Raw genomic sequence first — 11,018 nt, 5'->3', positions numbered from 1 at the left:
TCCCGCCCTCCACCCCCGTTTCCCTCCTTCCCGCCCCCTCCCCCCGCCCGGAGCGGGACTCGCGGGAGCCGCCCCCTCCCGGGCGCCCACTTGGTTCCTCCCAGCTGCCGTGTGAATGGGCCGCCCTCCGGATTCCGCGGAGGGGGCGGCGGGAAGAGGCCGAGCCCGGGTCCCGGCGGCCGCCGCCCCCGCCCCCGCCCCGCGGCGGCCCACGCCGGGATCTGCGTCACTCGGCCGCGCGTGGGCGGGAGCCGGAGCGGCGAATGTAGCAAGAGCGGAATCTCCCAATGTGACAGCGCGCGGGGGGTGGAGGCGGCGGAGGCGGGCGGGGGAGGGGGAGGGTGCAGCGCGCGCCGGGAGGAGAAGGGAAGGGAGGAGGAGGGAGGACGCGGCGGGGGAGGTGCGGCTGCCACCGCCCGCGCGCGGGAGCCCTGAGGAGCCGCCGCCGCCAACGCGGCCGAGCGGAGCGCCGTCGGGGCTGGCGGGCAGGAAGGAGCGGCGGGTCCGAGCTGGGGGGGAAGCAGGGAGAGCGCGCCCACCACCTTCCCTTCCCCCCTCGATGGGAGCGGGGGCGTCCCGGCCGCCGCTGCCGCCTGAGGAGGGAGAGCTGGGGGCCGTCACTTCGGAGTTGGGGCTGAGCAGTCCTCGCGGGAGAGTGTGCCAAGACCGCTGCAGCCGCTGGCCGAGTACGTACCTGCTCGCTGTCTGCCAAGTGCGAGACGCGTTGGCGCTCGTGAGGCGGCGGGCGAACTTGGGGCGGCAGAGTCGCCGGGCCGCGCGGGCACTCGGGGGCCGGCGTCCTGGGGAGCGGGCCCCGCGCGGCCGCCACCGGAAGGAGAGGGCGGCATCTGGCTCGTGTGGGCGATTCCCGGAGAAATTCGGTGCGCCGGGGCAGCGAGAAGAGGGCGAGCAAGGCAGCGGGCCTGGGTTGTGCGTCTTTCCTCCGAGAGAGCCGGGGGTGCGAGTCCATTCTAACGCGACTGGGGTCGTCGCGCGGGGCTCGGGGGTGCGTGGTGTATTGTGCGTGGTGGGTGTTCGCGCTGGCCCCTGACTTTTGCAGCCACCTTCCCCAGGGGGGGAATCTTTTTGTTGATTTGTTTACTTTATAGAAATGTTACACTCAGTCTTAATTTTTCTCCTGGGTATCCTCTCCTTCCAAATGTAGTTTTCTTTTTAAAAGCGGAAGGAGAGTTTTGCTTGGAAGTGGCTTACAGAAACTTGGCACCAAGGTGCAGGGAAGCGAGAGACTCGTGCTCACTAAGGCCGAGTGTGGAATTTGCAAACACATGTGGGACATAAAAGCCTTGGATGCAGGCAGAGGTGTGTGATCTTATTCATGGAGAAACATTGCAAGTGCTATCAGGTTTATGGCTTTCAATCTCAGGGTTCACAAGGCTTAAGATATGAAACGACACTTCCAAGTAAGCCTAAAAATATAAAAATATTCCGAGGTCTTGGAAAAGGATAATTGAGTTGGAAGATGCAGGTATAGATTCTGCAGACCAAGTTTGCAGCAGGTTATCTGAAGGAATCTTTGACTTGCATGTAGCTTTATCCCACCACACTCATTGAGATCCGTGAGGCATGGAAAATTTGGGGTAACTCAATTTCAGATTGCATCCCAAAGAATTGACTTGGAGTAACCTGTCACTACCAATTGGTTTGCCAGTGACGTGTCTGCAAACTCAAGGAGTGCAAAGATCAGAAGCTGAGAGGGAAATTCTCAGATCTTGTTTAAAAATATTTTGGCAGTTTTAATAGATAATATTAGATTGCATAGGAACAGAGGAACGGAATTTAAAATAGATTAGTCACGTAGGAAATGCTAGGCTGTTTTGTTAGAAAAGTGTGCACACAGTGAATTACCTTTTTAGATTTTCACTTTTTTGAAGATTTTCCCTTGTGAAACATACCAAATTATGACACGTCACAATTTATGTGTGGGTTTTAAGGAGAAATATTGGAAAAGGATGCATAGGACTTTCTCTATTTTGGGTGAAGGCTTAAAAGAGCTGCTTCTAACCTAAGTGCCAGTAGAAGTGGGCTCTTAGATTCAAGGGTATCCTTTTTCCTCCATCTTTCAATATCATTTGAGACATTTAATATTGTCCTTTAAGCTTAAAAATTATGTTATACCCCTAGGTATTAAAATACATATAAAAGTCCTCTTAAGAATGTATAGCTGTCTGGCAAGGTCAGCCTTCTTTGTTCTTGTTGGGGTGTTGGATGCTGGAAAATTAGGTCTTGAAAGAAAATAATTTCAAGGAACCATGGGAAAGTTTCTTGTTTTAATTTTATTAGTTTAGCATCTTGCACAAAAGTTAATATGCCATCCTGGTATTAGAAAAATCTCCTATTCCTTGTCTCTGGTGATCTCTGTTATATGTGAATTAATCCATATTAATAATAATAACATTGAGGCATTGTAGACTTTTAATTTTATGTCATTCTGCCTGCTAATTGTGGATGTAATTAAAATGACAGAAATCCTTAGGAATACTAAACCTGATAAAAGAAGATTTAGTGAGTTTATGTGTCTAATAAGTAATTTGATATATTAATTAAATCTCATCCTTTTTCAGAATTATTGATATAATTTAATCTCAACTAAAATAATTTAAAATTTTCCTTTTTTTGTGACTATTAAGGAACACCCATTTTCCTATAGGAAAGTTAATAGATTTTCATTCCTCTGAGAATCAGCTAAAGCTTCCGATATTTTAATCACACTTTAAGGACATAATGGTTTATTATTAAGGATTTTGGGGGTTTGCATTGTGGATGCTCTGAAAGAAGAAATTAAATGTATTACAAAGTGGGAGAGACCTTTGAAGAATCTATTGCATGAGCTTTAAATATTTAAAGTAAAAGGTAGTTGAATGGAAACAAATATGGCAGGTTTGTGTGTCTCTTGACCTAGACTCTTTTCTAAGACTTGGGTCTCATCTATTCCATTAGAAGTCTGTTTATTTTTGTTGGTGCTCTTCATGTGCATTATGAATATGATGTTTTATGCTTTATATTTCTTTCATGGAAAGGACCATTTTATAATGTTTTGAACAGTTTAGATCTTGCTAATGTATAATTGTCTTGCATATGAATATTTCATCATGGAGTTCTTTAAATCTATTAAGGAATAAATAATCCCCATTCAGGCATAATAAAAGGTCCCTAGCCCCTTTGCTTTGGATTTAGTTTTATCTTACCTGCTTCTTTCATACTTTTCAGTAGAATGAAGATTAGCACAGTTACGATATTAAATGCAAATTTCCTTTTTGATCTGACATGTTCAAAAAACTAGTACAATAGTAGAATGTCTTAAACTCTCTTAAACTTAATAATGGAACAAGTGGGAAATCAGAGAAGTTGATGCTGGGAAAAAATAGTAATCCTCATCTTGTCAGAATTCTCACAGCTAAAACATACCATTAGGGTTTCAAATAGTTTGTCATTTCTCAATACATTCTGTTTAGGGGGCTGCACGTTAATTTGCACAGTACATTAATTTAATTTTAAAGAGAAATTTTTTTTTCTTTCTTTAACATTTATTTATTTTTTAGTGACACAGAAAGACAGAGCATGAGCAGGGGAGGGGCAGAGAGAGAGGGAGACACAGAATCCGAAGCAGGCTCCAGGTTCCGAGGCATCAGCACAGAGCCCGACGCGGGGCTTAAATTCACGAACCGCGAGATCATGACCTGAGCCGAAGTTGGACGCTTAACTGACTGAGCCACCCAGGCGCCCCAAAGAGAAATTTCTGAAAAAAGTGATAACATTTATATACACTACATGCATTCTGTGTGCTCAGGGGACAATGTTTCTTGAATGATTTGGCTGTGAGTTAATTGAAGAATTTCCAGCCGTATCCTATAGAATACCTATGTTAATGCGTAGTTGTTGTTTAATTGAAAAAATAAATCTAATATAATGTTTTTCTAATTTAATAGATTAAACTTAAGCATTGGATACTTTAATTAAAACTTTAAGGGGTCTGTAAGACATTTTCTCCAGCTTCATTCAGAAATCAGAAAAAATCAATAGGAGGGAACATTTTAAGTTTCCCAAGTTACGACTAATATCCATTAGGAGCTATATGTTTAATTCACAGCTATGACAGCAATGAGATCCAGAATACCTTAAGATCACTAAATGCTTAGTAGTAAATGTGTTTAAGTAAATTATTTGGCACTTGGAACATACAGGAGTTAGTGCCTAGGCCAAGTCTGCAGTCTTAAGTGTAAGCCATGATGTAACTAAACTTAATTATTTTAACTTGAGTTGTAGGACTAGGATGAAAGTTAGAATTCATTTCCTAGGCTTAAGGCTCATCCGTTCCTAAGCCCAGTTCTGGCTTTTCGTAAACCTTTTGTGTTTCAACCTGTGTTGTAACCCACTGAGCCCTTCTCCCCAGGCCCTATACCTTTAAGCTACAGTCTTCCGAACTTGGTGGTACTTCAGAGGCTTTAAATGCAGCCTCTACCCTCAAGTTTCCTGTTTTTTCCTTACCATTTTCAGTCCCTATCTTTCATTCCTTTGGCACACACTGGATCTCATCTAGATGTTAAGAGGAAAACAGTCTGGTGGAACTAATTCACCTTAATCTGTAAATGACTCATGAGCTAACTTCCCAAGTTTTTTTCACATTTTTTATAAATCTGTAAGAAGCTGCTGTTAACTTAGACAATTTTAAAGTAAAAATTTCAGGCTGTGTTGGGAGGAAGGAATTTATAGTCCTTTGCATAAAAAATCAGTCACATTTTACTGGGATTTTGCCCTTGCTTTCTCCTCACTGCTGGAAGAGTCTCTCCTCTTTGGAATGCCACCGACTTCACAAAAGTGTGTATATTTCCTATGTCATGAAGAGGAGGATTCAAGAGTAGTGATTATGAATCCATTTGGTATTTGTTATTTGAGGATAGCTTCTATTGCATTTTTATTTGTAGAAATGGAGGGAAAAGATTTCTCTTTCATGATCTCTTAAAATGCTGGTGCTGGGTCTGGACTAACACATGAAGTATATTCTAACACTAATCATGTGTAGTTTCTGCATCAGGGAATGCATCCTTTGATCTCTTGGAAAAATAGCCATGTTATGGGAATCAACCATACAGCCTTATGAGAAATAAATATTGAGGATGAGAGAATGTAGGAGATTATAGGGAAAGTAACAGCTAAAGCACTGTTACTAGATTCGAAATTCTTCAGGACACCAATTTACACAGAGAGCATCCCTTTTGGTATGTGAAAGGGGGCCAATGATCAGATTTTGTCTCAAATGTTGGTTTCATTCAACAGCAGCCTTCATAGAGACTTTATTCTACATTGAGCACTTTGCTAGGAACAGAGGGGGACAACAAGGCCGGTTCCTACCCTCAGGGAGCTTATAGCCTGACAGTAACCTGTTCCGCAGAGCCAGGTGGGGTTGCTTCTCTGTTCTGTGGCATCTTATGTATAACACTTAGAATGGCATTTGTCACAGTGTTTAAGTGTCTACTTATCTGTCTTCCTACTCCCTCTTAACTCATTCCCCATGAAGGTCATCTTTCTTCCAGATCCCCAGGACTAGGTCAGTAACTGGCATATTTGAATAAGTGGGGAAAAAATGAGACAGGAAGTAGTGTGGGGTTCAGAGAAGGGAGAGGACACCTACACCAAGGGGGTGTGGGAAAGGCTTTATGGAAAAGGCTAGTGGAGGTGGGTGGGAGGGAGCGTGCCTGGCACAGGGGCAGGGAAGTGGGAGGCACATTCGAGGAATGCCCGGTGTATCAGTTTGGCATGAGCACAGGGGCATGTTTGGGACCAGAGAGAAGGCTGGAAAGGTAGGTTTGGGTCTGGGATGCCTGTATGAGTAGTTTGGATTTCTTTCCCTTGCAGTGGGGGCATTTGCACAGGTGGAGTAAAGAGGAAGATCTTTAGGAAGATAAAGTAGGTATTGCAGTATGGGATGTATTGAAGGTAAGGGGGAGCTGTTTTCAAAGTTGAAGCAAGAAGCAGTCAAAACTAGAATTGGGTGCTTTTGAGGCAGAGAAAGAAAAAGGGTGGTGATGTGGTTTAAAGAGATGAGGATTTGAGAAAGGAAGAGGAAAACAAAGATGAAAGAGTAGTGGCGCAACTAAAGAAATAAGAGTTGGGAAGAGTAGATTTGGGAGTGTGGAAGAAGGGAGGAAAATGTGAAGTTTTGACAATTTCCAGGTAGTAGTTGAAATGTGAAATTATCAGAAAAATGATTTGGTCTGATGGTTCTCAAAACTTTTCAGTTACGAAGATTATTTTTTTAATTAAAAAACTGCACATGTTCATTGATAATTTTTAGTATTTTTGAGTGAGAAACATATACTGTAATGACAACAGCTACTGTGACCACTTCGACCACTACTGTGAATTCGGTTACACTTTTTTTTTTTTTTTTTAATTTTTTTTTTTTTAACGTTTATTTATTTTTGAGACAGAGAGAGACAGAGCATGAGCAAGGGAGGGTCAGAGAGAGAGGGAGACACAGAATCTGAAACAGGCTCCAGGCTCTGAGCTGTCAGCACAGAGCCCGACGCGGGGCTCGAACTCACGGACCGTGAGATCATGACCTGAGCCGAAGTCGGCCGCTCAACCGACTGAGCCACCCAGGCACCCCTGAATTCGGTTACACTTTTAAATAAGTTTATTATTTTATTAAATCACAAAGTGTTTACTTTCATTTACAAAGTAGGCCTGTGTGAAAGACATGTTTTTTACTCACTAGCCAGTGCTTGTTGCACATTTGCCAGTAACCCCATGGTCCCTGGCACTGGTCCAATCTTCAGATAACGATTTGGAGGTCAGTCTGCTTTTTGTGATAATTGAAGCCTGGGAGTGGTTGAGATTCTCTTTTGATGGAGAATATGGAAAGACAATAGAAAAGAGATTTAATGTAAAAGTTTAGAGAACTCTTTCACTTAAGGAAGGCATTGCCATTACCAAAGTCTGGCATAGAGTGTTTCATGGAGTTCTGTCAAGCTGCAGAGAGGTTAAAGAGAGAGGCTAATGATAATAGCTGCCTGAGAGTTTTGACAGAGTTGTAGGACCAGGAGGCAGGCTGAAGCTTCTTGGAATGGATTCAGGCAGGTTTAAGGGAAAGGTTCGTTTCTCTAGTGACCAGTAAAGGCCTCTGTCCTACACTAAATGCCAGAGAAGTTTTGTTTCCTGTAGCCATATTAAGTGCTTCGTTGTGGTTCAAGGACAAAATAGTAGGAGTTGACCTGTCAAGTTTTCTGGGCCAAGCTAACCCCTTATTTTATTGAACATAATTCAAATCTGACAGGTGACTGATGGTATCCAGTAAGGAAGCAAAGTGAGTTTGTTTTTAAGGTTCTGTAACAATTATTACCATTAAAAATAGATTAATGAATAACAAATGGCCTTAACTGAATCCATTGTTGTTTAATTCCTCTTCCTCTTGAACTGACCAGGCTGAGAACATTCAAGCTAGTACAAGTGGAGGTTTGCTGTATATAGGCAGCAGGCCTTTGGTTGAGATTTTGAATGCAGTAAAAATTAGTAACCGGTTTCTCTTAACTTTGGAATTCATAAAAAGGTCAGACTCAGCATGGTTGTTTCAGCATCCTACAAAGGCCAGGTAGCAGTAGTTTTCAGCTGAGTAGATTTACTATACTGTTAGCTACCTGCTTATCGTGTTGTCGTTTGGATCTTTTTATATTTACTAAAGATTGGAGAGATGTAGATAGATGCTTGCTCTTGACTTGTTTGACCTTCATGTTGAAGCATGAATAGATACAGCGTTTGTAAAAACAGAAAATCTCATCTTATAAGAATTTTCTTTTAAATCAAATCAAGTTAATGTATGAAGTGGTGGGTGTTTAAATTATCACAACTGGCTTTTGTAGGAAACTGAAACATTCTCCTAAAGCAAAAGCTTAAGGAGAAAACTCCTTTCCCAGCAGTGTGGGCCTTTAGAAGCCTCCTGGGACTCTAAATAGTTGACTTATTTATCTTTCATCTGGTATCTTGACTTTGGAAATGCACATTTGGTCCTATCAGTCATTACGGAGGCAGTATGATAATTACTGCTTTCTTAATGGCACTACTTTCTTACCCCCTTAGGAACTAGAGGGTTTCTTTTCTTTCTAGGTAAGGATGAGAAAGGATAGACATTTTAAATTAATATTTTCCAAACTTACAGACTTAATGTCAGAAGAATAAAACTTAAGTTTGGGTCTTTAGTTCTTAAGTTTTTTCTCTTTTATATTTGTCTAACATATATTCCTTTCCTTTCTTAATTGCTAATAAAAAGATTCAAAAACTATTCTTACAGATTTTCTCATGTAGTCTTTCCTTTATTGTATAATTTGGGGGAGCACATATGATGAAATCATCACAAACCCTGCAAAGTTATAGTCCTTTTATTAAAAAGATTGTGTGTGTACCTGTATTTTTTTTTTTTTTTTTTTTTTGTATACTCTTGAGCTGAAAGTCTTTGAAGCTCTTGCATTAGGTGCATGATGGGAAAGGAGGTTTCCTTTTTTCTACCTCAGACACTTTCTAGAAGTCCTTCTATTTGGTATAATGTAGTTCAATACGAACTTTATCTTGCGTCTGTAGTTCCAAAGAACTGTGTTCTTAGGGGTTAGTGTCCAGCTGGATGAAACGCTCTCTCCCTGGAGAGGCTCCCTGGAGTGGGAGGGCAAGCGGATCCTCTTGTGGGTGATTTGGAAGATGCGAGAATGTTTTTAGCCAGAGGGCTGAGGTGGCATGAATATGAAGGTAGACTTTAAAAATCTGGATGATCACAATATGTAGGAGTTTGTGGTACCCAGAAGGTATACTAAATAGGGATCTTCTAGTGTATGTAGCCAAATTTATCAAATCATGAGTCTCCTAGGGTACAACTCTATGACGTAGGAAATTGTATTTTTTAGTAGCACCCCAAGTGATGGCTGCTGCTCCCCAATTAAATTGTTTTTTTTATATCCCTTATAAAGGGATATAACCCTTGGTGACAGGTCATCAAGTCACCTGGCAATACCCTGGTAAAATAAAGAACCATAAAATTTGAGGAAGTCACTACTTGATCCAAGCAGATTGTGGATGACACAGAGGTCCCCTTAGAAGTCAGTCCTTAGGGTGTTAGGGAGTTACATTCTTCTTCAATGGGATGACTGAGACTAGGATTTTGTATAGCATTCTGGTCGATGACATAAAACAGAAGTCCCAGATTTGGTGACCTCCTGGCCTTTAGAGATGTTCCTAAGACTCCTCTGCTTGCCGTATCTCCCAGTTAACTGTTGCTTTGTACAATTTTGAGTTGCAAGTGGAGCTTCCGTTTTCCTCTGATGTCCATACTCTTTTGGCTTTCGGTAACTTTCTCCATGGAGGGCTATAGGATACTTTTTAATCCTAAAGGAGTAGGTTGATTACAACATGTTTGTTTGTTTCTCTTAAATGGAAGTACTTGGCCAACTCCTCTTTGTATGTGGGAGGTCTCCAGGCAACTGTGAATAACTTTTAAAGGCTGCTAAGAGGTCAAGAAGTGCTTTGCTGGGTCTTGTTCTGTCTCTTTAAAAGCAGGCTTCTCTGTCTTGATTGGGTTCTAAGAGTATGTTTCTTCCTGGACTCTGTCTTAGGCTCTCCACTGTTTCTTTGGAGGGCTGTTCCACCCTCCCTTTTTCCATTCTGTATCTCTAACCGTTATACACACTTAGGCTCCAGTCTGTTACTTTGCATGCAGGGCATATCTATTTAAGCATTCTACCTTACGCCATCTTCAAGTGCCATATGTTTGAAAGAGAATCTCATCATCCTGATTTTTCTGTATCCCCAATGCCTGTCGCGGTTCTTAGACTGTGTAATCCTGTAGTCATCTATTAACTCTTTTCTTCGTGGAATCACAGAAAGTGTCAAAAAATGGTAGCCATTTCCTTTCCTTCATCACTTACATCTAAGTGATCACCAAATCCTGTCATTTATTTGTTTGATTTTTCCTGCTTCTCTTTTTCTTGGTTCTTAAATTACCACCACCTTCTATCTTCTCACCTCCAATTCATACTGAAATCTATCTTCCTCTGCCTGCCAGACTAATCTTGCTAATTTTTCTTCATAAAATGGGAATTACTGTACCAATTTCGCAGGGCTGTTGAGAGGATTAAAGATCTTCTTTGACTTATAGTTGGGGTAACATTCCAGTAAGTTGTAACATGTCATGTGTTGAAAATGCGTTTAATACACCAAACCTAACTGAACATCATTGGTTAGCCTAGCCTACCTTAAACGTGCTCAGAACACTTACATTGGCTTACAGTTGGGCACAATCATCTAACACAAAGCCTAGTTTATAATAAAGTGTTGAATACCCATGTAATTTATTGAATACTGAAAGTCAAAACCAGTGGTTGGCATGGGCACAGAATGATGGTAAGCATATCGGTTGTTATCCTCATGATTGTGTGGCTGACTGAGCGTTGGCTCACTGCTGCTGCCCAGAATTACAAGAGAGTATTGCTAGCCCAGGAAAAGATCAAAATTCAAAATCTGAAGCATGGTTTCTACTGAATGCATATGGCTTTCGCACCATTGCAAAGTTGAAAAATCGTAAGTCAAACCTGTAAGTTGGGGACCATCTGTAGATGTAATGTAAAGTATTTGTCATATTGTCTGAGGCAAAATAAGTATTCGGCAAATGGCAGTATAACATACTTATTATGTCCTTCTGAATTTGATTATCCTTCACTTCACCTCTGTATCCATACCATGGAAGCAGCAACGTGAAAAGTCAAAAGTAGAGGATATAGAGCCCTGTAAGCCTTCGTTTGAGTCTTAGACTTCTGCTTAACTAGTTGTGAGATTTTAGGCAAATTACTTGCATTCTTTATAGTTTTCACTTTAAAATGGAAACAATTATATTGACCACTAGGATTGGTAGGAGAATAAAATGAGAGAACTTATGTAGAGGGGGGATGCTTCCTTAACAGTTGCTATGCAAATGCTCCTTGTCTTTGTTCTTCCCACACTGTATTTGTAAATCCTGTGGT

The 11,018-nt window shown here is 41.7% G+C and overlaps 1 protein-coding gene across 3 annotated transcripts in view; it reads left to right on the top strand.

Annotated features, from left to right (window-relative positions):
• Positions 1-345: 345 nt before the first annotated feature.
• The window catches only part of NAB1 (NGFI-A binding protein 1), a 44,715-nt gene continuing 34,042 nt past the window's right edge, over positions 346-11,018 (top strand). Inside the window, exon 1 of one of the 3 annotated variants that reach the window (XM_019462399.2) lies at positions 346-686. The gene's annotated coding sequence lies outside the window, so the exon portion shown is untranslated. Of the gene's footprint in view, positions 687-758; positions 882-11,018 lie in introns of those variants that run through there. The other 2 variants (XM_019462379.2, XM_019462389.2) reach the window with 2 other exon arrangements.

The sequence above is a fragment of the Panthera pardus genome, unplaced genomic scaffold, assembly GCF_024362965.1.
Source record: "Panthera pardus isolate Hobbes unplaced genomic scaffold, ASM2436296v1 HiC_scaffold_10, whole genome shotgun sequence".
NCBI classification, from domain to species: domain Eukaryota; kingdom Metazoa; phylum Chordata; class Mammalia; order Carnivora; family Felidae; genus Panthera; species Panthera pardus.
The sequence above is the reverse complement of the archived record's forward strand: the minus strand, read 5'-3'. Positions and strand labels throughout refer to the sequence as shown.